Genomic DNA, 26,887 nt, shown 5'->3' with positions numbered 1-26,887 from the left:
AAAAAACGGGAGGTGGGAGGCGTCGCCTTCTTTGGAACACTTATGCAATTACAAAAAAAAAAAAAGAAAGAAGAGACAAGAAAAAAAAAAGGCGTACCACCCCGTGCTTTCCCCAAATCGGGATTGATAAAGGTATCATTCTCTGCAGTGGCTGGCCATCACCGTGCTATGTGGTGAAGCTCCAGTTTTAGACTGTACGAGCGTGCTATGTGGTGAAGTTCTGTTTTAATAATGCACAAACCACCTGTTTCTGTAGATGATTTAAAAAGAAACTCCATGTACATTCTTGTTGTTACAAGGAAACGCGCACTCGCAATTCACAGGGTGAATCGTTGTTAAAATCGGGCGCTATATATCGGAGGCTGCAGATTTGTGCAGCATATACCATGCCCATACAAAACGTCATGGATATCGATGTGTGACGCGACACGGGACGCCCATGTATAGGTCACGGCTCAGTAGCGTTCGAAGTTAAGTTCGCTCGCAGACCCACATATCGCATCTTATCTCCCGGAGTCTTGATGTGCACGTTTTGCGTTCCCAATTGGGAGGACAATGTGGAATATAGCTTTCTTGCCTGCAATTATGAAGTCATTAGCGAATAAACGACTGAATCATGGAAGGCGGAATTATAATGGACTGTAATTGTACGCTGAACCGTTTCTCTTAATTACCGTCTTATTCCATTGTTTTAATCGACGTCCCTTTCAAACGTTTCCTTGGACTAAATATGAACTAATGCGTCGTATATGCAACGTGTAGATTCCTTCGTGCATGATTTGCGAAACCTTTATCGTGATGATGTTCCGCGTTAGACGTATGTGTGGAGATGGCTCTCTCTACTGCCTTAATACTGCACCAGTCTTCGTCGATTTGTTGTCTATAGAGTTCGCGTGCAAATCCGAATACATCTAACAACCATTCGGATGCACCAAAGTACATCGTTCACGTGTGTTGCGACCTTCGCAGGCAAAACAACGGACACGAGCGTACTTCGCAACTGTTATTCTTTGGTGGTAAACAAATTGGAAAGGAAACGTCAAAGTAGCATTGAAACAGCGGAATTATGGCTCTATTCACGGAATAGGCTATATACGGTGATACACGGGTGATAGCACATAATGCTGCCATTACAAAAATGCGTTTTCGTTTCGTCTCTTCCCTTTCTTTGCCTATTCCCTGTTATGATATTGAGGCCCGTATTCCTACACTCTAAAAGCAGAACTTCACCACATTGCACGCTCTTAGCCAATCACCATCTCGAATGACATCGTTCTGCCCCCTGATTGGTTAAAAACGGGAGTGATAAAGGTATCATTCTGTGCAGTGGTTGGCCTTTATCGAGCTATGTGGTGAAGTTCTGTTTTTAGAGTGTACTGTGAAATTTTGAGGGGCGATTTTGTGAGCATAACGATGTGCTCGGAAGTAGCGACTCGTATAGAATTTCCATTTTGAATCTAGCGTACAATTGTCAGTCCTTGCCATCAGACGCACTGGAATGAAACAGCAGTACCTCCAGTTGGGATAATTTGTTTTCCTTTCCATCACTCTAAAACAGAACTTCGCCGCATAGCACGCTGTGCGCCAACCATTGCCACGAATGATAGGGTTATCAGTTGTGATTGGAAGACAGAGGAGGGGCGTACGCATTTTTGTGGTAATTTTCATATATCCCAATTGCAACAAAAAGGCGTACGCCCCCTTCTCTCTTCTTTTTCTCCCCCATCTTCAACGGCAAGCTATACTGCGACACCCCCTCTGTTTTTAGAGTGGGGCTCTTTTGCTTCCTCACCAACGTCGGCTGCCTTCCTACACATCCAGTGCACGTTCCGTTCCATAATTGGTTGTCGACGAATAAGAAATGAACTCATCTCCAACGCACAATCAAAAAGAGAGAATCGATTCCGTATTTCTGCATTCATAATCCTTTTTTTCTAGATGGGTATCACCCTAATGACGTTCGTGCTAACGAAAGTTCATTATAATCCACTCAAGGGCACCCGGTTTTGTTGACCCCGCACAATTTGGAGGCGTGTGGTTAACGCCGGTGGTGGGAATAAATTTTAATTTGCTCGACAGTCTATCGTTGTTTCTGTTGCGAAGGCCTGTAAGGAGGCGGCTGTTGCGGCCCGACTGAAACCGCTTAAACGCGGAACTGGGAAATGTGGTTTTGGTCGCACCATCCTGACCCCGTCACTTCCGGTATGTGGTCAGTGCAGAGGAAGAGATCGTTGTTGTGAGGTGGTGAACACTTGATAGGTAATTTATTCAGACACTCCGCTACACCTACGCCACCAAATGTTTGGCGACGGCCCCAGCTCGTGTAGCAGCGGCCACTTAACAATTCAGTTCAATCGTCATTCATTTCAGTGACCGTGTGACAGCGTTGTAACGCAGTACACATTTTGTTCGGCATTAAAATTTGTGGAAGTCGCAAAAATAAAGTAGTTATCTACCCGATATCTTCCGAACATGAAGTCGTCCTGAAGTACGCTCTACAGGCTGGTCCGCCAAGGCAACGGAGAGACATGCGGTCAAGGGATTTTTTTCTGCCAGGAACACTTGCCACATATTGGTACAATTTTTATTTCATTTCAATCTATGGAAATTTGATTTCTTGAATTAAACTCCGATATTTCCCAAGTAACCTAACGTTTTCTTTGCGGGAATGGGTTCCTCGTGGTCATTTTACTCAGTGTAGCACCTGTAACGCAACGTCAATTGCTGAAATAAATTGGCCGAAAATCAGCGGAAATGAGTCCTTTGCTCGGCCTCTTTTGTGTCGGCTCTAGTTTGAGCGCCAAAGTGCGACGAAAGGAGGTTACATTGACACGCCATACGAGCGGGAGAGGGCTAGAACCCCAATCCAAACATTCTTAGAAATGTACTTCACCGCGTAGCACGCTCCTAGCCAACCGTCATCTCGAATCATATCGTTATCTGCCCTAATTTGTTGAAAATGGGAGGTGTATGCCTTTTTTGTGACACTTATGCTGTTCATAATTGTCACAAAAAAGGCGTACGCCTCCCATTTTCAGCAAATCAGGGCAGAAAACGATATGATTCGAGATGACGGTTGGCTAAGAGCGTGCTGTGCGGTGAAGTTCATTTCAGTAAGAAGAAGTTCAATTCAAGAAGTTAAATTTCCATCAATTGAAATGAAATAAAAATGGTACCAATATGTGGCAAGGAAGAAAAAAATCCTGCAAAATATCTTGCAAATGTTCCTGGCAAAAAAAAAAAAAAAAAATCGCTTGACCGCGTGTCTCTCCGTTGCCTGCGTTATTTACTATGAATTTCTATCATGGTTGGTGGAGCCCGCGACGCTGGTTTGAAAAGGGCGCTACACCCTCAATAGTTCTCGCTCCTACCAACGCGCGGCGTTCAACGCGCTCGCTTGCGTGCGCGACAAAGATGCGCGTGGAGCAACCTTCGGCATGGTCGCTGGCTCGTCGATCGGCTTGCAGTGAATAGCCCTCCAAGGGGCTGGTGCTATTCGACCGCTGCTATGGCAGCGTAGCTATGGATGGGACCGGCGAAGGCGGCCTTCCACCCAGCTCGGATATTTTCGGCCCGGGATTTGGTGGTGTTCGGTTCGGAGTGCGTGCGACCAACCATCGTGTATTCTCGTCCGGATGTGCAGTGCACGACAGCTGGAATTTTGTGTATGCGTGATTTGAGTTTCGTTCTTCTTTTTCGACGGCCGTCTGCGCAAGTGTGAAGGCGAGAGTAGCAGGTGAGATGGATCACGAAATTTCCTTTTCCTTTTTTTTTTTTTCACTGATGTCGCTGTGAAGGAAATTATTGAAGTCTGCGCTCTTGCATGCACCTTATTACCTTCTAGCACTGACCACAAGGTTGGGATTCGCAGAAATCGTGGGTAATTTACGGGGATCGATAATGTACGATTACACTGACATAACTACCAGGCGTAATGGTTCTCAAGCCCACGAATTTGGATTTCATATTTACAATGGCTCGCAGGACGTTAATGTTATGCACTTTCTCCCTGACAGTACCTCCAGAGACAGGTGTTCGTAAATTCATTTTTTTTTTTGTTCTTTTCAAATGACATTGTGCTGCAAAATATCTGGGGTATGGTACATTCCCCATTGAAAAGGGGGTATGTAATGTACCGCCCATTCTGGGGGGGGGGGTTACATTAATATGGGGGGAGGGGGTCAATCACACTGACATATCACATTATTTATCCTACATATCGTTGCCTTTACAAGCTCACCACGAGGCGTCACAATACTTGTATTTGATCGGAATAAATCCTCATAACTAAATTTTTTTTAAAAATTATTTTCTTTCGTTCCCATTCCTGTCGTTCGTTTCAGTTTTTTTTTTTTCGAATTGATGTAAGCTACATCTTACAAGGTGATACACATGGACACGCTTTAATATCCACAAACACACGAGAGAGCTTTTTCTGGCGGAGCACCCCACTCATCATCATCCAAATTAATTGGTCATCCAATTAAATCAAGATGGTCTTTCTATGCTTGCACCTTTTCATCCCAACGCTTCTGGGGTATTTTTGCGGCACCGTAAAAAGCTTAATTCAAAAACAACTACTTTTTTTTTAAACTCCGGGATGTACCGTTACGGTATCCCCCTTCGGTGAGTGCGTATTGTGGGGCAGGATGCCGTAAAAGGCGCATTGCATGACCAGCCCACTCCCAATTAAGTTTACCCGTCGGTTTCACTACAGTCCCAGGTGGGACAACGTTCATTGTGCAAACAGTGAAGCGAAGACACACATATAATTTCGCTGTGCTCACTTGAGCCACACACGAAACTTTATTTCGAAACGAAAGGGTCCACATGCAATGCCCAAAAGTGCGTTGTCCTTGCCAGGTCACCGGTCAGCAGGCGTTCCAATTTCTATACCATCCAAAACCGCGTCATATCTTTTATATTTCACGACTGAAAAGTTTGGCGAAGCGGCGAGGGAGACCTCGCGCGAATATGAATTCCCGGAGCTTTCGAATAGGGCAAGTCGCAGACGCGCATGTGGTCTGCGGTTACTTTCGTTCTCGCTTGTTTTGGTTTTATTTTTATGTGCGCTATTGCAGACACAGGTGGGGAAGTTCGCAAACTGCTGTGTGGCCGTATACACCCGTACTCGTGTTAGAAAACTGAGCGTCGATGGCTTCGTATCTGTGTAGAGCGATATTAATCTGGGTACAGCTGGCACGGAAGAGATTTAAAGTCTGTTGCATATTAGAAACGTGGCATATTATAATCGCATCAAAGACTCTCCATAGAGTTTTTATTTTCATAAAAGGCGACAAATGCATATCCTCCGGACACAGCGGTTTCTGTTGTTTTCGTTTTATATTAACGGAATTTTTCCTCGATATTTTAGGTGCTTGGTAGACGTCTCCGGTAGTTATACGTGTGTGTCATTAGAGGTGGAGTCCACTCTGTTTGCTACCATCTACTAACACGAGCGGTATTCGTCACAATACTCCAGAAGAAGACACAAAAAACGTCACAGCTTTCTGCTGCAACGAAAGCGCGAGCCCGCGACGTCATGTAGTTTTGTGCACTGTTAATATCCTGCAGCGCTGCCACAAGATATTCCATAGCAGACGACAGGAAAAGGCGCTGTCGTCTGCTAAGTGTGTCGTCTGATCCCGTTATTTCGACACTGTACGAATGCTGAACGTTACGCGCACCACAACTCCTGCCCCGTGAGCAGTTTTTGCTTTTTTCTTCCACACTAAAATATTTCAGGGGGATGTTGGTGGTTGGAATACACGGTTAGAGCAGAGTAGAATGGCGAGCACTATAGAGCATTAGAACATTGTGGAATAGCGAGCAGTATACAACACATAGCCTCACCGAGAGCTCCGCTCTGTCCATCTTGACTAGATCATCTATGCACATAGCCTGCTTGGCCAAAGCATCCTTTCATCTATTTCGTCAATGTGGTTCTATGTCACTGCATCCTCATCATTCATGAAAATGCAGCATAGTTCTTTTATTGACAGGACGGAATGAACATTAGCCCGTATCCCTCTATTGTCACCGCCATTCAGCCGGGATGAGCAGCAACATATATTCTTATCGGGTCATCTTCAACTTTCGCTTCACTGGCCACTCAGAAAAATGACGATAGCACATTTTCTTATCTGTTCACTCGATCTGTACGGAGCACCGTTACCAGTGTGGTTCTGTTTGCGTCACGTGTCCGTGAATGTCATCTGCTTCCGGTGACCACCTTCCGGTTCCTTTTGTCTTCCCGCTGTTCTCAGACTGCGCCATTGTGCGGGGCGTGCCGATTGTCACCTTTATATAACTGCGTGTGTCGGTTCCCATGTCTCTGTCTTGGAAGAAGGTGAGGGCCGTAATTACGAAGTGGTCTTGGAAGCTCCTGCTTGCACGACACCGAGAATGGTGCGCTAAGTCTCCCCGGTGCAGCTTATAAAACGAAACTTGTTTGCTTGTAGCTGGCGACATCAGTGAGATCCGTGCCACTTAGGACTGATGAGTGTTTGTCTACGTACGCACACACTCGCGGTAGCGATAACTGCTATACCCTCTTTGACCACTTTAGTTGTCAGAAAGCGGTTTCCGAGGGGTATCTTCACAATTGTTACATGCAATGTCTTATTTATTTAATGTTTTTTTTACAAAAGTTTACAAACGTTCATTTTTAATATCTGCAAATAAAAATAATTACCTTGAGGTATAGATAATCCGAAATCCAAACGACGCTCTCAACTGCGTACGCAGTTTACCTTTCGCACAAATTTTCCGGCTTGAGCAAAAATTACATATCCTATAAACATATATATATATATATATATATATATATATATATATATATAAACATATACAAACGCGGTTTGACATGCGAGCATAGAGGGGAGCTAATTTATTGGCAAATGGACACCCATATTGTAAGAGGCACATTTATTTTGTCTATTTATTTATTTTCAATACTGTTGGCCCATGCTGTAGATCGTCACAGAAGATGGCTGGAGTATAATGCACATTCTAACTTATTAATGCTTCGAAGCCCTTTTTGGTTTATTTATTTCTGCTTGATCTTCCTGCCGTCGACGAGCATCTTTAATTGCCTTGTGTTCGCCATTCTTCTTGTCTTCCAACGTAGTGGACAGCGCTGTCCATCCATTATAGGTATGGCTATAGGATAGCACCCGTAATCAATAAATCACAAATGTTCCCTCCCCACCCACGTCCGAAACGTGACACTGTCCGTAAATATTTAACAACTCGTCCACCAACACCGCAGCTCTACTCTCTTCGTACTTGTCCTTTTGGTGTCCCTGCGCTTGGGCGCTTCCGTATAATGAGACCTTTGTTTTACGACTTTTGTGCACTTTTGGGACTGATGCGAAGAAGTCAGTCGTAAAAGCAAATAAGACGATATCTGATGCTTCTTCTCCAAATCGTGTATCGGGATACGCTCATTCACTCAAAAGTAGAATAGTATATAGTAACGTTGCTGTGCTAACAGTTTAGAAAGAGTGCCACCACAAAATAAGGCTGGCACGGTACTTTACCAGCATTATTTAGCTAATGTACTTTCATCGTTTCATTGCGTACACACGGGTTATGTTTCCGGCCGCTTAAAAGAACTAGCATGCGATGCAGCGCTAATGTTGCACCCGCTAGGTGTCCATCAAAATAGCACGCAAATATTTGCTTAAGCCAGCCTAGGTGTAAGAAACAAGTTCGGAGTACTGACATTAAAGGCCAATTTTCGCTTATAGGAAGTGGCAGTTTTTACAGCGCGTGTACGTAACCGTTGTGTATACCACGACCAGCTAATGACGTTGCTTCGAGACGACTGCACAACGCGGACAGCGTCAGCGTCATCAGCATCAGGAAAATTGCACGCTAACTGCGTCCACTTCGCCAGCTTCCCAACGAAAAGTCTTTACCTCCACAATTTTCTAGCACAATGGAAAGAAACGCAGGCAGTTCATCTTCTATAGTTTCCTTGCACTCCGCCCACCATCTAATGTGTTAGCGCGTACGATTTTCTTACAAAACCCTATTAGAGGTTATATTTATCTAGATAATGATGTCCCCGCAGAGAAGCTCTTTCGTGGCCGTACCTCGTATATTACCTTCACTTTGAAGTATGTGAAGAAAAATGTGTTTTGAGGGATGTTGCAACTGTGAGGAGAACCACTGGCGAACGCCGTAAAAAAGAAAAAGAAAAGGAAAGAAAGAGAGAAAGACAAATGATACTGGCGAAATATTATTTTGGGGTGACTGGAAAGTAAGGGCGCAAGAAGACATTTTTGAGTCAGCTGAGAGTATGGCATAGAAGCCAGCCAGCTGGTGGACAAACTCCATAATATGAAAAGACCGCGTGTGGGCACAACCAGAGGAACAGGACTAGAGAAACAGCTGTGTTCGTCCTGTCCCTCTGTAGTTGTGCCCACAGCATCAAGCTTTTCACACTGTTGGGACTGATTCAGCTATAGCTTTCTAGTCAGCTGCGTAAACTTGCGGAAACGCTATCCGAACCCTAATATTACGTGTCCTCACCTGAACGTCGCACGTACACAACCACACTCGTTTGGGGTGGACATCTATCACAAAAACAGAAAAAAAGAAAAAGAAGGAGAGAGAGAGAGAGGAATTCAGAGCTTTGTTGTGCTCACCTGTCAGTATTCCTGTGCCACATGACATTTCAGTTACTTCGATGGACACGTAAGGTTGCAAAAAACAATAAGAACTTGCAACAAATTTTGCAAAAAAAAAAAAGACAACAAAGCGTTGCGCAAAATGACTCGCACCGTGGCGCAAAGTCCGATGCATGTAGGCACTACACCAAGAAGAATATTCGGAACTGTTCTCGAAACGCCGGCTGAAAAATAATGTGCTGCACCCGATCTTTAACTCCGGAATTTGTGGACGGCACTTAACCCGCAAAAGGCAGGCACTACTTACCATTACAAGGCATGCTTTGCAAAGATAGTGACCGACAGGCTTTCTTTCCCTTTCGCGAAAGAATGTCAGTAAAAAGAAAGGTTTGAAATAAAACCAGCATTCGCAGGGCCTGACCTGACAGGCGAACAAAAACAGGCGGCCGCGTCCTGTGTTGGCAAGTTAGGTTCCTTTACTCTCGCTGTTGCTGCAGGTGTTCCGAGCAACAAAATAAATAAATAAATGCGAAACGCCAGAGAAGACATACACAAGAAGGGGAAGTCAGAAAAACACCTACAGAGGCCACTTTTTGGGGTGCGTAGAATGTTCTTGCGGTCGAAGACGGAAGTTTGGGACTGGTTTCTATGTTTTGATGCGAGATATAAAGTTCTTTAACTGGTTTAGTATCGATATCGATGATTAAGGGTGAGACTCTACAGCGCCGTTTTTCAGGTGGTCACGTTAGCTGGCTGCCGTGTTTTTCTTAACGGGAAGATATATATATATATATATATAAACGATGGCGGCGAGCAGGACTGTTCCTTTCTTTTTATTGCTTGCTCGCTGTTCCCGGTTTCTCCAAGCATGTACTCGGGATATTTTTTGAAGGTACACGATGCTTGTTTTATCAGATTTGTCTTTTGTTTTTTGCCCTTTGTATTTTTCTTTTTGCGGCAAGATAACTGGCGGACGATGTAATTACGAGACAGTGCTGTTTGTTTTCTGTGTTCTGTCCATTTGTCTCCCCCCAAACTCTGGGATATGTTGTCAACATCAAGTCTACACTTGCTTACACACGAATGATAGGGTTACTGCTTCTGATTCTGAAAATGGAGGAGGGGGGGGGGGGGGGGGGCGTGCGCTTTTTTGTAGCAATTTGGATATATGATAATTGCTGCAAAAAGGCGTACGCCTCTCTCTTCCTTCAGAGCAGAAGCGATAACCCTATCATTCGTGGCAGTGGTTGGCGCAGAACCTGTTATGCGGTGAAGTTCTTTTCTGAGAGTGTAGCGATGGACTGAACATAGCTGGCAAAAAAAAAAAAAAAAAAGAAAAAGAAAAAAAAATCGAGTACGAGATACATGTGGCTCAACGTGCATGAAATATTGTTGGATGAATTGCCCAAAACTACACATTTGTCCAGCGCTTAATGAGATGAGAGTTCTCCTTTGAGGCATCCTTATTCTCTGAGTGATCGAAAGAGTGAGTGAAGCAGGATATGCGATTTTTTGTCACGTTCATGTTCCGATCGCTATAGAAAAGTGTCTCACGCCTGAACCGAAAAGCTAGAATGACACTAGAAATCACCGAAGACATATATTGGTCAGGATGTTGTTTATTACCCAGGTAGATACTACAAGGTAGACATAACTACATTAAGACACTCACGATCGGATAAGCCTAAGGAAACCAGTAAACATGCACTACCACGCGACCGTTCCTCAGAGAAATATAACGGGTAGACCAGCGGCGCAAGAGCTTTACTTCTCCTAGCACCATCAACTGTGCCTCCAAATGCACCACAATATACTTATGTAAGTACCAGATAAGGAGGAACATCCCACGTATGCTGCGACATACTTCACGCAAATTATACAATTCCTCGTGGCCCTATACTATTTAAAAAATGTATGGGTATACTCCCACAAAGGCTGCGAATGCCCTTAAGTGCAAGTCATGCTTTAGTCCATGCGTGAGAACTTGTGCTCTGTGGCGCCTCCTGTCGCTATGCCTTGGTCGTGTCTGCCCGTCAGCGCTATCGTGCTAAACGCATTCTTTTCGTCGTAATGTCTTCCAAACGGCAGACGCTAATTCACTTCTTTCATGCGACTTCATCTTTGACGCTATACTTAGCTCCCCTGATGCTCCCATATTGGAGAAGAAGCATGGAAGTTTAACCTGCGAAGCACGCGGTGAAAAGAAAAGCAGGAAGCGACATTAAATAACAAAGCGAGCTCGCGCGTGCGCTACAAAATATCGCTATTCGCACACTAAACAGTGGCCCCGTTGCACGTTTACGCGGTAATTGCGTGCGAGCCACTGCGTATGGCTACTTTCGGTGCATGCGAAATTGCTTTAACGGCTGACTCTTATATGTGAATAGGTACGAAGAATTTTTACTCGAGTGCCACCGTGAACTCTTAATGGGAAGCAACAATTTAATTGTGCAGAATGCCACATGTTATCCTGATCCTATTTTTAAGGTCGAGATAAGTTTAGTGGCAATCTCGAGCGTTGCGTTTTCTTCTTCTTTTTTTTTTTTTTGTTATTGTGAGTGTGTGCGTGTTTCGTTCAAATTGGTACCTAGAATTAGAAAGGTCGTTGAGAAGCGGAGCGACAATGTTGGTGAAAAAGAAGCTGTTCACTTAACGGAACAAAAACAATTACGGGCAAGTCTTTTACCCCTTTTAAGGCTTTTACAGTAGCCAGCTAAGCAAGTATCACACGTGCCCTCATTTAATCGGTAGATTTCCAATAGTTTTTCAACAACGCACTGGGGTAGACACAAAAAGCACCTTCAGACGTTATTGTATTGTCCTAAAAAAAAAGCCCCTCAGACATTATGTTGTGTTTCTCAACCAGGGAAGGGCAACCGGCGTATTTTCGTTATTTTTCTCTCCCTCTCTCTCATATTTTTGCTCCCGTTTTTTGTGCCAGTCTTTCACTTTCGTTGCCGTTATTCTTTGGCAATGCAACGACTCTTATAGAGCTGCTAGTTCGGCTGTGTACGGTAGTTTTTGTATATGGTCTATACTTTAGAGGACACAAGTAATTTCGCTTCGGCGACTTCATTCGGATTGAAGAGAGAAAATCCGTGGAAAAGCGCCTGCATTTCGTTAACTATAGAGTGCCTTTTTAAATTCTGAGCCCTAGAAACTCCACATGGGAGCACACAAAAGACTCCATGTTGCATTTCACATGCTGCCGCGGGGTGTTCTAGGAATATATTACCGCTCCCTGCTCTCAACATCGTCGGTAAGAATGTAGTCAAAAGACGGCGCTAACTCCCATTCTCCTCCGTTGTACATCTTCCATTCTTTTTCCTCGGCATCCTCCAAATAAAGACGCAGCAGACGAATGACTCTGCATTCCTTGGCTGTACGTGGGACACTATATCCGTTCCCAGTGCCTTTTTTTAGGAGCTCTTACACGTTTCGCCTTTTCTGCGTTGCGCGTGCGCACAATATGGATGTGCTTTAGAACTAAGAAGCCAAAAGTAAGACGGAGTTGAAACATGGAGCGAAAAATCACAGTGATCATGTCACTTTTCACGAAGGGTCTTCCATCTCCGCGGTACGGATTCTGCGTGAACGTAAAATAAATGAATGAAGCAAAAAAAAGAAAAAAAGAAAAGAAATGTACGTCTTAATTGGCCTCGTTCGTATTTCGGAGGAGGGGAACTATCTCTTCAAGGTTTTAAACAGGGTGCGTTGATGGAGTGGCGGGAAGGTAATAAGAGATAAAAAGAAAAAGAAAAAGGAGTGCGAAAGGTGAATGCTTCTCGAGTTCTGTTTTAGAACACCTGGTACACCTGCTTTTTAAGGCGTGAGAAGGGATTACTTGCGAGTTCACGTCTGGAGTTTTGTTGGTGCATTCCCCTCTAGTGCGAAATTGTTGGTGACATTGGTGTTATCGCTGCGGTTATGGCACTGCCACTCCGATTGGCGCACACGCCTATTAAGCAACGTGCGACCCCGTTTCTCGGCAGTTTTAGTTCGACCGCAACTTTTACGACACATTTTACCGTGCTTGCCCGCTCTGTACCTGTCTTTATCACTTCCATCGCCCGTGTCCCGTCAAATTGCGGGTCGCCCGCCTGTGCCAGGTATCGGTCCCTTTCACGTGGCTTTTCAGCAACTCTAAATTGTCTTTCGCTACACGAACGACGTGCGAATTGAACTTACAACTTCAAGCTCCACTAGAGAGAGAAAAGAGAGACAGAGCGATTGAATTTATTTCATATTACAAATCAACCGCCGCACAGAAAGTGAGCACGCAAAATATAAACGCCACAAATTTTCGAAATAACCCGCAAAACATCGTAGTTTCCCGTGATCCGAGAGCAGGTGACGTCACCGAGAAACAGCGCTCGTCTCCGCTCTCCGGCCAACGTTGGAAGATTGCCAGCAGCATGTGGTGAGGAGACGGAAACCGATCTTCGAACAGCAATGTTGCCAGCCTCCTGGCAGGTTGGGCACTTTGTGACGTCACGCTTCTCAAAACTCGAAATTAATTTTAGCAATATACTTTCCCGTCAAACAATGTTTTGGCAGAGCGCACAGTGAAAATCTGAAGACACGGGATTTAATCCATATTAGCACTACCTAACCAAGGTCGTGCTAGAGATTGGGAGGTGGTGGGTTCGAATCCTACCACCGGCTGTGCTGTCTAGTGAGGCTTTCTCCGGGTTTTCCGGCAGACTTTCCAGACGGATGTCGGCACAGTTCCCCCTGAAGTCGGCCCCGGACGCACACTAACCCCCCCTGTCTCCCACTCCTTCCTGCTGTCCGCTCTTCATCTGTCCACATCTGTACGCAGCTCATAGCCACAGTTGCTTCGCGGTGCTAACACGGAATAAAAAAAAATATCGACACTACTATGTCGGTATACAGAGTGATGTAAACCGTTTTTGGTACTCAGTTTGCTTTAGCGTACGGTCCTTACTCGACGATAGATTCAACATTTTTCCATGCTTCACTTCGTCGTTTCTTCCCGCGTTTAGAAGCAGGTGCAAATCGATCGGGACCGACGACAGCGGACGTATTTCTCACGGCGCCAAGATCAACGGCAATCATTACAACCAAAATTGCACTTCGTGGTCATCGCGGTACTTCACTCAAAGTTTTTCCTCGAAGACTTACCAGAACTTTTTCTTTTTATTTGTTTCCATTTCGTACCATCGTGCTGTTCTCGTTCTGGGTATCCTTTAACAAAACCCAGGTGTGTCACACGAGAACGGATGCAGTACTACTTCGAGGTACGCTTCGGAAACGTGCAATATGCTATTTTGAGGTCCTTCCACCAGGAAGTCCATCTCCAAGTCGCACAAAACGGTGCATTCTTGTAGCGCCACCAAAAGAATTCCCATTGAAGCCACGTTTCTTTGCGAAAATGTACAAAAATACCCGTGTTCCGTTTATGTCTTCTCACCGCTAATCTCACTCTTCTGTTCGGAAATTGATCATCAACGTGAGAGACGCACCAGAAATGAGACACGACCGTACCGTTATCGGTGTGTTCACACGAAAGACTTCCCCACGGAACATTCCAGAGGAAGAAAAGGCAAAAAGTGAGCATTCGTACGGCGTGTGAATATCCGGAGAAATGTACTACGAACGCAGCAGACATGATCGTCGCTGTCGTCTGTACTACGAACATAGCAGAAGACATATTCGGCGCTGTCGTCTGCTATACGGAATATCTTGTGGCTGACCTGCACGATGTTCCCCGCAGTTAGAAGAGCATGAGAAGACATGAGATTGAACATTTACGCTCACGTGGCAGCAGAAAACTATCACGTTTCGCGCATCTTCCACCGGAGTATTCTATATGGGAAATGTCGCTGGTGTGAATGGGCGTTATGAAGAACGTTTCTGAACAGTCAACGAAGGGCGAGCGGCTTTCTTTATGAAAACGTCGTCGCGAGAGTCCAGAGGTATCGCGAACTACACTTGGCGATGGTACACTACGATTCCTGTTGAGTACGCTTCGTGTTGGTGATGTAGCGGTAGCATTACTGCGGCTTCTCGTCGAAACTAGTGGGGCGGAACGAATGTCAGATTCCTCGGGGTAGCCTCCTCGTCGACTGTGTTATATACACGAACGGTGAGGGCCTCCGCACTGTTTCGGAAGCATTCACCCGTTGCTGCCGGTTTATGACTGCTTTCGTAGCCCGGAAAATGTGGGATTCGGTGAAGGGAAGAAGGTCACCAGGCGGGGTTCTCCAGAAGCCGCCTTGATTTGTGGCGTGCCTTCTTCCTGGATGGATTTCTTTTTCTTTTCGTTATACAGCCAGGTGCAAATTTGAGAAGACACGTTTTGAGCTGCGAAGGGCGTGTCCAGCGAGGGACACTTTCGTACGCCAAAAAATGATTACATGCACCAAGAGGAAAGAAAAAAAATGTAGGCGGTAATAGGCACGTGCTATAGACGCTAAACCCCTATGTATAAGACGTCTATTCTATACAGTCAAACTCCTTTACAACGAAACTCAGGGGATAGCAAAGCAATTTCGCAGTAAAGGTATTAAAAAGTAAAAAGGATGTCCATTATTGGACCTAAAGGGCTCCAGCGGGACCGCAAAAAAATTTGCTATAGTGGTATTTTCGTTAAAAAGGTGTTCGCTATAAAGGAGTTTGACTGTATATCGTAGGCAGCAACCTGAGTTTGGAGTTAAGACATGGGGACTAACAGACAAACGTACAACACGGACAGGACAATTCAGGACAGGTCTTGTCCTGGGCTGTACGTTTGTCCGTTCGCCCCCTTAGTCTTAATCCCAAACCCTTCTCCTTCTTCTTCGAATAACAGGATGGTTTCTGGAGCTATGTGGTCTCCCTGGTGGGAACCTGTAGCTCCATTTCTTTTAAGCTAATTGCGAAGAGGTGTCTTGCTGCCTGATTGCTGCCTTCGCTATATAGTGTCTAGCGCCTACAGCACGTGCTTATTACCGCTTTCTGTCTTCCGCTATACCAGCAGCCATACCGGGCGCGTTCACGTACCTCTTCCTCCCGGTCGGGTACGTCTCACGACACGGGGCGGGCATTGGCGAACGAATCGAGCCATCGGGGCGAACGCCCTGTTGGGAGAAAGTAGCCTGGAGCCCCAGGGCATCAGCATCCACGGACGGGGTCGTCGGAGCAAGTTCCCCTTCGGCCGGAATGCGGCTGTTTTCATTAGGCCTAGACGTCTCTCTCCTCCTCCTCCTCCTCCTCCCGATAACGGCGGGTAAACAGCGTTTCCGCCTATCCGACTGGCCCTTGCTGCACCGCTATTTCTCTGGCGTGCTCTATCTGAAACGTGATGGCTTCGCCAATAACGGAGAATTAGATAACTTCTATCCGTATAACGACGCTCACAGAGTAATCGTCTGGGTTGAATTTCATTTTTGCCATCGCTGCCAGACGGTAATGGCGGTTTCTCTTGGAAGAAGAAACGAACGCAGTATGGGCGACTTTTTCACCCTCATTACCAGGGGGAACGCTTTCCATCGATCAAGTCTCTACAGCGCTACCGTTGCTCACGCGCGCTACTCGAAGTTTACCCCAGTTTTGCAACGTCGTATACGGTCCCGCAGAAGTTGAACGCGTCGCGTGCTCAGTAGGCAAGGCCATCGAGACTTGACTGAGATTGCTTTCCATGGAGATTCATTTTGCACGCTTCTGTATATGCCCTCGAGGGACGGGCTCAAAAGCAAAGCCTCGTAGCATAGCGGCTATGGCGACGGCAGGCCTCGTGTGCCGGGCAGAAATACAATTAAGGGCGTACTTTGTGTGTTTGTGTTTCGCTTTCTATTTACTTTGCGTCTTTCTTCTCTTTGTGCTATATACTTTGTGTTTTCATTTCGGTTGCCTTTAAAGAAAGATGACGTCAAATCATTGTATAAGGAACAACGAGTCCTGTTCAAGCCAGTTGTCGGAGGATGACGCGGGGGAAATGTATGGTGTAAAGCGGTTGCTCGCGGACGTTTCGGAATGTTGTTGTTTCATATCTCTGGATAGTAGAAGAGCAATAACGTAAGGACGATTTTTATTATTGGCCTTCATAAATACCGTTATACATATGCTCCAGATCAAAGTAAAACAAAAAAATAAAAAACGGGGGCGATCTGCTAGAGCTTGAGGAGCACACAGGCACAACAGCGGGACGACAAAGGCTCAAAAACAGTCTCAGCAGAGCCGTAGCGATATGGGTGCGAGAGTGGCAGCCGCCCCGGCCGAACGGCAAGCCCTGGCGGGTTAGATGGACAGTGTAACGTAAGAATGAAGAGAATATGAAACGCCGAGAATGCATGAAATGCCGAGAATATGGTCTCGGCAGTGTAAATGAGCGTTTTCTTTTATTTGTCTATAAGTCTTCTAACTGCAGTGAGTGAGAGGGGGGGGGGCGCTTCAGATTTACCCTGCCCCGGGCGCAAACTGGCCTCGCGAGGGCTCTGAGTCTCAGTGTCGTGTCCGCTTTCTTCTTTCTCTTTTCTTTGTGTTCCTCATGCTCAGAGTTCTTCCTGTGTGTATGTACTCTTCAGCTGGTGGGGCTACGAGGACATTCAGCTTGTGGTGGTGTCCTCGTACTTAGTGACTCCACTTTTACTACGTCAGACTGCTAATACATTTTTTATTCTTCATTTCTTTTCTGCGCTCTTGATACAATAGGAAACTTTACAATAGAGTACTCACACTACTACTGCGCTTTAGTGGCTCCAAAGAAATATGATGACGTCACTGCGTATCCCAGAACCCAAACAGTACTTTGCGCAGTACGCAGTGACGACTCCCTATTTCTTTAGGTTCCCAAAGCGCTTAGATACGCTGTCATAAAACTCCCTATCATAAAGACAATGAGAGTAGTCGATCTCACGTCGTTGACATACTATTCTACGGTACTTATAGCCTTTCACAGCATGCACTCCTGATGCCTTCCTATTCCAGCACAGAACTTCGACCATCCAATAGGAACTACTTGTAAAGAAATCAAAGCAAGATTATATCACCTGACATCAAATACCTCCTTTCTCCCCGTGTATTCTTTTTTCTTTTCTAAACGGCAATCGATCACTCAAGAAGAAAGGCACAAATCTCCCGCCCACGCGAGCAGAGTTCGTGAGAAACAAGGCCCGGAGACGCTGTCTTCCGGTCTCCTTCATGAATGGGCATGGTTCCGATGGGTGATCTATGTGTCTTTCCTGGGCCTCTTCGCTTCCGTCCAAACTTCGATAAAAAGGCTAAGAGCATTTTAGAAGAGCGGGCGAATGAAAGGACGGCTGCTATCTCGCCAGGCGCCGTGTCGAGAATATTTAACCTTCTCCTCCTCCTCCTGCTAATTGGCAACGCGAGCACGTCAGTACTCTTTGCTCTCCTCTAACAGCTTATTGTGCCGTTCGGCGAATATTTTAAATATACCCTGGGTGTATTGACATGCGTCTGGGAAGTGCCCCCGAGGGCGCCTCATGTTGCCGCTATTTACAGTCAACGTACTTTCATTCGCGATGTACTAATTGTCGCAAATCGCGCATTCGGTCATTTTCGAAGTTATTCGCGAGTATTTAATTTCGCGATTCCAGGGCTATTTCCTTTCGCGGGATTAACGTCAAGGATGTTCGCGAGCACAATTTTTCGCGATTTTTAGAGTCACGAAATTCGCGAAAATTAATACATCGTGAATAAATATACGTTTACTGTACCTTTATTGTATGTTTTTACGTCGATTCACCCAATTTTAATGCAACAAAAAAATTCCAATTTAGAATTCCAATTTACAGTAGTTTATGCTGTGATACAGTATCTGAAGAGGGTAACATATACCTATGTTCTTCAATATGGCATCTGTTTTCTGGTATATGCTGTTTGGTGAAATGTTGTGTGATAGTCCTTAAAAACTGATATTAATAAAATTATAAAATACATAACTAAATAAAAACGGGAAAGCAAAAACAAAAATCAGACGCCGCAAACATCGTTATTGTAGTTCTGAAACGTGATGTCACAGCGATGGTGCGAATAACGATGTATAATTAGAGTTTAATTATATAAATATACTATTTTTCGAAGCTATATTGCACATCTTACGTTCAGTAAAACAGCGCGGGCGTGTTTCAAACTCCAGGCCGCAGGCATCGTCGTCGCCATTGGCAGGAAGATCCTTGTCCGGATCTCCGAATAACACCCCGTACAACGTGCTCTCAGCTCACCTCTGCAGCGGTCCTGTGTGTGCAACCGCCGAAAAATAGTTTTACGCTTTTTGGCCGCCAAATTTCTTGGCCTATCCCCTCACACACGCGCACAAAAAAATGCCCGCATCAGTTTGCCGCTGGGTGCCGGAAGTCATAGCAGCGTTGAGTGATTGTGATGAGTTTTCGCGAGATGGATATTGTTCTCGGCGGTGATTTTGTGCGACCCTCTCCACCTCTGTCAAGTCTGTTGACCCGAGCTGTTCGTCAAACAGGGATGACGAAATACTTCACGCGGTTCGCAAAACGCAGCAGTAACTGGGTAAACTCAAGGTGACAGGATTTTGGAGCGCGCGTGAAGAGTGTTGTATACCGGTATTCGCATATTAGCGAACCATTTATTTATTTATCTGTTTATTTATTTTACGATCGGGACTTTTTTTTTTGTAGTTGGTGAATTAACGCAGATCATGGTCGTGCATAATCACAGATCGTGGTCGTAAAATAAAACGGGCAAGCGGAATTCTCTTCGTTTAGTGATGCGACTGAGTGAGGTGCAAGTAATTGATGTTCGCCTGCAGTTTTCACGGGGATCCGTATATTGCAAGTGTTACATAGGGAAGGGGGAAGTAGTTCAGTTCAATCCAATCCAATCCAAAGTAGTAAGGGAAGTAGTGCATTGAATGGCCGAGAGAACAACAAAGAAGGACCTCAGGGGTTTGAGACATTAGCACTGTAGTACTTAGGTACCTCAGGCAAAATACGAAGATGGGCGAAAGCGCTAGGGTGCAGGCGAGGTGGTGTATTGCAAACGAAAAACAAATGAATAAATTACCCGAGACAGGGAGTACAAGGACAGGACACGTATCGTGTCCTACCTTTATGCCCCCGTCTCGGGGTGGTCCCCAGTTTAAAATACGAAGAGCTCAGTTTCTGGATCTTAAAACTGTGAAGTGCGGGATAATACTGCATGATGCGTTTGCTATTTTCACCTGCCACTCCTTAATAACACAGCATGGCACGTCTTGAAGCGACCTTGATCGTGCGAAGACAACAACTATACATGTAGAAATTTGCAACTGAATCGTCGCCAGCGCAGTATACAGCGTTGTGTCGGCATTAAGGATAATGATATCATTAGTTGCGGATGAGTATTTCATATGAAATCCCATTTGCAAGTAACATAAATATAAAATCAACTCTTACCTCTTGCCTCCTGCTGTATGCCATCACTTACCAGATAGCATCCGCAGGTCCCGGGAACCTGGATGGGTTCATGTGTTTCTAAGCAACAGGTCATTACGGGAGAAAGACCAAGTACACACTCAAGATTGCTTCACACACATTTAGCATAATTGGCACCGAGTCGACGCGATAAGACTGAATTAACGACCGCAAAGCCAACGGTAGTAAAACCGGTGCCAGAATCTCATTATCAGTTCATTATGTTTGTAGAAAGAAGGAGTCGAACCAATGTCCCTAAGATATCAGTGCATGTGCTGGGCTGACACATTTCCCTGGGTTCACAGTAATCTTTTTACACCTTTCTGATGTAAATATCTTGCCAAGTGACACACCTTTGTGTTGTAAGTTTTACACAGAATTCTGCAAAAAGTACCATTTCAAAAGGTATATTCTAAAGAAAACACCATTTCAGGGTGTGCGTTCCATTTGATGTGCTGCGTTTAGACGGCTGTTTTTCAAATGCCCTATATACAATTATCGCACTGTTATACAGTTTTCACAGCGTTATCACACTGTGATATAGTGTGATATCACAGTTATCACACTGTTATACAGTTATAGCACTATATACAGTTATCAACACTGTTGTCACACCTTTCAATTGAGCATGCAGAATAAAAAAAAGGGGCTTAGTTACAAAAACATCCATTTGACACGATAACAGATGTAAAAAAACAAATGGCTGTATCTTGCGGCATTGTGCCAAGGGCGTTTAAACGCGATTGCTCTTTATGGGCCGCTGTTGGCGGTAAATTTTTGGCCACGTGGTCTTATGCAGCTACGGACGCACCTACACCACGGTAGGCCCCATAAAGCCATCGCTTTAAAATTTACGGTGTCGTCCGCAGCGTAAAGTATTGCGCTTCGCTGTTCTCATGAACTGTCCACCTTACCATAACTCATTCTCCGTTTCCGTCATTATAAGAAACGCTGCCAGTACTCCGCCACCACCTTTTCTGCCCGAACTGTGTTGCACTGTTACACTTGGCCGTGTTATTCAGGCACGATGCATGATTAGCATATGTAAGCGGCCTCAATTCCCGCAGCAGCTTAATTGCGTCCAACCTTACCTCGACCCTCGAGACAAGGCATTAACGACCACGTTGCATGAATGCAGTTCTTTGACGGTCGTCGTTGGACCCGTTGTCATGGGAACGTCTTTGACAGTCTCCCCCTTTCTTCCGCGGTTGCCTTTGAAGTGAGATCCGGTGCCCACGTGGACGTCCTTCTCGCGACTCTAATGGCGGACTTAGGAAGCACTTTGAGACAGAAGGAATGACGAGAGGACGGTGCTCTGGGGCTGTGAAACAAATCGCTCGTTAATGTGGCACGCTATGTATGGTCGAACTAAATGTCGCTCTAATGAGTTGTGACTTACGAAATGAGACCGTGCAACTTTGGTGGTCTCTGGACGGCCTCGCGACTGCGAGTTGCAGAGCCAAGATGCAGAGCCGTCCCAAAAGGGAGCTTCCGCCTGCACTCTTAGAAATGAACTTCACCACATAGCACGACCCTAGCCAACCATCATCTCGAATGATATCGGTATCTGAAAACGGGAGGCGTACACGCCTTTTTTGTGGCATTTATGCTGTTCATAATTGTCACAAAAAAGTAGTTCCGAGCTCAAAATTGTCTTGATTCTCGTTTTATTGTCCAAACTAGTTCCCAGAACCTGCCGCCCGGGCGCCCCCATCTGGCGAAGGCGCCCTGGGCGGCTGTCCCTCTCGCCCCCTCCCCATCGGAGCGGCTCTGCCAAGATGAAACCTATTATAGGGGTGATAAAGTAAGGAAGGATTCTAAAGAATCATTCTAACGGAAGTGGGTTTTCAGTTTCTCATCTGAAACTCTGGTAATACATCGGCATCTGTAAACTACTCATCATCGGCACCCGTAAACTACTTCTGAAAGGTTTTTGTCTCTTGATGCTCGTACCGTCAATTTCATGCGCCCTGTTCTTCCCACAAGTCACAACTGAAAAGTGAATTTTTTTTTTATTAAGAGGCCTACCGTTTACGCCAGAAGGGCTGACGTACAATGTCGGAACATAAAAACTTCTCCGGTAACACTCACCCATAGTCATCAGAATACGAAGTCCAGTACCGTAATCCGGGGTATATTCTTTGCACCCTTCTTTGAAATTAGGGATGTTCCTTTGCACACCCACACCCCCTAACGCCAAAAAAGATCTTACAAGACACCTCTTCCAGAAAGAAAGCAAACGAAGGAAAGGAACCTCCAAGAAGTCCAAAATAGCTGTCAAGAGAGACCAAACAAACCCAAAATGGCCACCATATAAGGGTGTCATACACCCATACGTTGTTCACACACCCCTACGGAGTTTCAACCTCCCCTCCCCCGAGATGAAAATCCTGCACAGATCCCTGCATGGCCCACCTGAAGGAACCTGTACACAAATGGGGCGCAGTGAGGACCATTGCTTTACTCCACTATATACATGGCGGGTTTAACGACTTACAAGTTATTACGAAGTACAAATGAAATTTCGAGTGCGCATAATAATAGGAAAATATCGCCCGTTAGTCTTTCTCTCAGCCCAGCATAATGATGCGTTGATAACAGAGCTTGAGCAAACACACCGGCCAGTGTAGCAAGTTATATCCGATGCAAATCAGTCGGCCCACGCCTTCATAAATGTAGAGCGAAAGCGAAACGTATCATTAGCATTACTGCCACAGAACACGTTACATTACAGCATACCTTCGGTAAGTAAGACAACCCCATAACGCAGCTGGTCCATAACAAGTTGAAGGCTTTGCGTTCCAGAATGTACGAGGAATGGTCATTCAAGTCCTGGACAGTCCTCTTCTCCTCCCCCTTTTGTTTTCTTTTCTCTCGAATGAATGATTAGCCATGAGCGACTTCTAGGTCTTGTAAGCCTTCGAAGTATAGTGTCCTTGTGATTATATGTCCCTGCCATTGACGAAAGTGCCTGTAGTAATCACTTCTTCCAACAGCTCTCATTCGTATCGTCGCTGGTATCTCTGGAACTTAATCGAATCGGAGACCGTTTTCTTTCTCTTTTTTTTTTTTTCGTTCGGGCAAGTCGAAGCCGTGGCGAGAAATGTCAGGGGAATTGGAAGGGCAGTGTGGCGACAGAACATTTTTGTTTCACCAGAATTCGTTCCTGGTGTCAAACTCGAAAGAACTTGAAAGGCCTGCCATCATGGTCGCTGTGTCACGCTCGTTATCAGAACACGTTTACTACCCTAAACGAATTTGTACGAATAATACGAATAACGCGAATTAATTCGACTGGCATATTTTTCATTTTGAGTACGGTCCAACTCTTTCTGATCATGTATGTTACTGAACTTCGGTAGTCATACATGGACGTCGATTGCAAATTAGGCCTAGTATGCTGCAAAATGTATACATATATGTTAACACCTGCCGTTCCTCTTAAATATGAGGGGCAGGGGGAGGGTAATGTCTTAACCGGCTCGCCGTTGTTTGCCACACAAAAGTGGGCATCGTCACTACTATAGCCAAATATCCTAGTTCGTGTTTGTTTATCTTTTTGTTTGTTTGTTTTTCTTTTTTGTTCTGTTTGTCTTTCTTTTTTCTTTCCCCCCCTTTCTTTCCTGGGAATAGCATACCGCCGCAGGGCAGGCTAGCATTTCCCTCCTCTTCCTTTTTATATAATAAACAAACCCCCCCCCCCCCCCCCCCCCCCCCCCCCCCGTAGCCAAGCATCATCCCGACTGACATCGTTCTTGCCCTTGGTTTGCTGAAAACGGCGTGGGTGCGTCCGCCATTTTTGTGGTATCATGCAGTTCATAATTGCCACAAAAATGGCGTACGCCCCCCGTTTTTTTCATCAAATCGACGGAGAGAACGTTCTCATTCGGAGCGCTGTATGCAGCGAAGCTCTGTTTTTAGAGTGTTGAACGAAAATACTCCTGCTTCGCAAGCTCCGAGCGTAAATTTGCAAAACATTCTTGAAATGAGAGAAAATGTAACAGGTGCATTGCGTATCAATATCATCATCATCATCTGCCCTTGTCTCAGGGGCGAAGGCGAAGAAGCGCATTTGTCGCAATCGTTCATGTGCTCTGATATTGAAGAAGCCTCTATGTAGCAACAGCGTTGTTAACCGTATATGATACGTCAATGCCGATTGTGTTTCACGCTGTTGTTTGCCGTCCCCTTGTCTGCGGAGGAAAGGTTATGGAGCTCGCTCATGTTTGTAGATGTCGTGCATATAACGTCTGCATATTATTTGCTGAATTCCTCCGGCGCCGCTGCGGGAATGGCGTCGGACTGTCAACATTTTATATCATTTTGATGAATTGCGGAGAGATGAGGACTGCGTGGAAAATAAAACTCCGTCACTGAAGTTAGTCACAAGGAGTGTAGATAGAGTAGGCAATGAACTTGTCGACAGGCAAGCGTCTGTCAGGTCACGTCGGACCACAACGGTTATGCTGAATTCGTCGTGCAAGGCCAGATCCCATGCGGACCCCTCAACTATATTATTCGAAAAAGACAAAGAAGAAGAAGATTAAGTAAATTGGGGAGCAGCTAACAGCTCCCAGTCCCCCAGATTACAATTACTCCCCAATTTTGTCCCCTATTACAGAAATTCACTCCCCAGCGCTATACAGATAGTTCCTAATCTTCGCGTACACGTCCCTGTATTTACTCCGGAAACGGATTAATGGATTTGCATTCTTAAAAGACGAACTTCACTGCACAGCACGCTCCTAGCCAACCATCATCCCGAATGACATCGTTGTCTCCCCTGATTTGTGAAAACGGGAGGCGTACGGCTTTTTCGTGACATTTATGCAGAAATGTTAACTGTCACAAAAAGGCGCACACCCCGCGCTTTCCAGAAATCAAGAGTGGTAGACGTATCACTCTGTGCAATGGTTGTTGGTCTTCAGCGTGCTATGTGGTGAAACTTTGTTTGAAGAGTGATGGCAATGGCATAGTCTTCAAGAGGAATGAATTACTCCTTTTCTTCTTACACTCTTAAAAATGAACTTCACCGCATAGCACGCCCCCAGCCAACCATCATTTCGAATGATATCGCTATATGTGCCCTGATATGTTGAAAACGGGGGGGCGTACGCCATTTTTGTGACAATTATGAACAGCGTAAGTGTCACAAAAAGGCGTACGCCTACCGTTTTGACCAAATCAGGGAACATGGCGATGTCATTCGAGTTGATGGTTGGCTAGGAGCGTGCTATGCAGTGAAGTTCATTTCTAACAGTGTATATACACTGTTAGAAATGAACTTCACCTCATAGCACGCTGCCAGCCAACCATAATTTTGAATGATATCGTTATCTGCCCTGATTTGTTGAAAACGGGAGGGGTACGTCTTTTTGTGACAATTATGAACAGCATAAGGGTCACAAAAAGGCGTACGCCTCCCGTTTTCAACAAATCAGGGCAGATAATGATATCATTCGAGATGATGGTTGACTAGCAGCGTGCTGTGCGGTGAAGTTCATTATTAAGAGTGTAGAGTGTATAACGACAGGAGTAACGCGTTCTCCCAACGTGTTTTATTCGTCCTCATTAAACAGAAACACAGACACGCAGCAAAACTCTGAATATATCTTCCTCTTGATGACCTTCGCTCACGAAAGAGCTTACTCTGGATTTTCATCCTCACTCCAGAATTGTGCACGGGCGTCACCTATGAAAAAAAAAAAAAAAAAAGAAAAAAAAAATTGCCTTCCAGCGTATGTGTTTAGATGATTCTGACCATGATGTGGTGGACCACGTTTTTCACATGGAGTGGCTTCTTCCCTTACGTTGAGCAAGAGCACAGGTGTGGCCGTCCATCTTCGTGTGCGTAGGCAGAACAGGTAGCTGGCCTCTCGATCATTTCGTACATTCATTTTCCTCCCCTCTTTATCATTTTACGATCGCAGCAGAAGCCCTTGCCGGAATCAACTTTCACTGGCGCAGCTATTCCGCTCTGCCTGCGGTTAATGCAAGGTTTGTTTTTACACGTTCTGCGTAATCGTATCTCTCGCAGCCATGAATCAGCACTCATGAAATTGCTTCCTCCTGTGTTCGCGTTCTGCTACACTGTGTGACCCTGGAGTGTTTTGCGCGCAATTTTCTATGTAATACGACTCTATAATATTTATTAATGGGGCTTACGCGTAGACGGAACGGCGCATTTCGCGGAGATAAGGCGACTAACTTGCTTCCAAATGAGTTTTGCAATGTTACGGAACATATTGTTGAATAAACTAACATTCGGTAAATGAAATGGGAGGTTCAAGTTGGTACGTGTAAGTGACAATATAATCATACTGCAATTTACCCAGGACTCTATAATGTGAAACGCCTGAGTCTGCGTGCACAACCAGAACGACAGAACATACACACGACTCAAGCCAGTAAAAGTTTAATTTTCACAAGGCAAGCTATAAATATACAGGGTGTTTGCCCTAAAGTGTCCAGAAATTATATTTAAAGCGAGCGATAAAGGAAAAGCAAGCGGTACTTTTCTGCTACTTGAGTAAGAAACAGGTGCTGCTTCACTAGTAGCACCTGTTTCTTAGTCGCGTAGCTGAAAATTAGCGCTCATTTCTCTTTTATCGCTCGCTTTAAATAAAATTTCTGGACACGTTAGAGCAAACACCCTGTATAAACATGACTCGTGAGAAAACGAGGAGGAAAAAGCCTTCTGAAAGCTGGTTTGAATCGTGTGTCCTGTCCCATTGCCATTAGCTGTGTCCAGACTCCAGCTTTTCACATTATGGAGTTTATCCAGCAGCTGGCCCGCCACCCATGCCATACTCTCAGTGACCCTCGACTGGAACCTTGCCCCACATCATAACTGTGCTG

At 45.3% G+C, this 26,887-nt stretch overlaps 1 protein-coding gene across 2 annotated transcripts in view; it reads left to right on the top strand.

Moving 5' to 3' along the window:
- Positions 1 to 26,887, top strand: part of LOC135401270 (SH3 and multiple ankyrin repeat domains protein 3-like) — a 94,772-nt gene that overhangs the window by 19,643 nt on the left and 48,242 nt on the right. Inside the window, exon 1 of one of the 2 annotated variants that reach the window (XM_064633554.1) lies at positions 3,440 to 3,736. The exons of the other annotated variant lie outside the window; for it this stretch is intronic. The gene's annotated coding sequence lies outside the window, so the exon portion shown is untranslated. Of the gene's footprint in view, positions 1 to 3,439; positions 3,737 to 26,887 lie in introns of those variants that run through there. 2 annotated transcript variants of the gene reach the window in all.

Source organism: Ornithodoros turicata, chromosome 7 (assembly GCF_037126465.1).
Source record: "Ornithodoros turicata isolate Travis chromosome 7, ASM3712646v1, whole genome shotgun sequence".
Classification (NCBI taxonomy): Eukaryota; Metazoa; Arthropoda; class Arachnida; order Ixodida; family Argasidae; genus Ornithodoros; species Ornithodoros turicata.
Note: the sequence above shows the minus strand (reverse complement) of the source record. Positions and strands in the feature narration are given on the sequence as shown.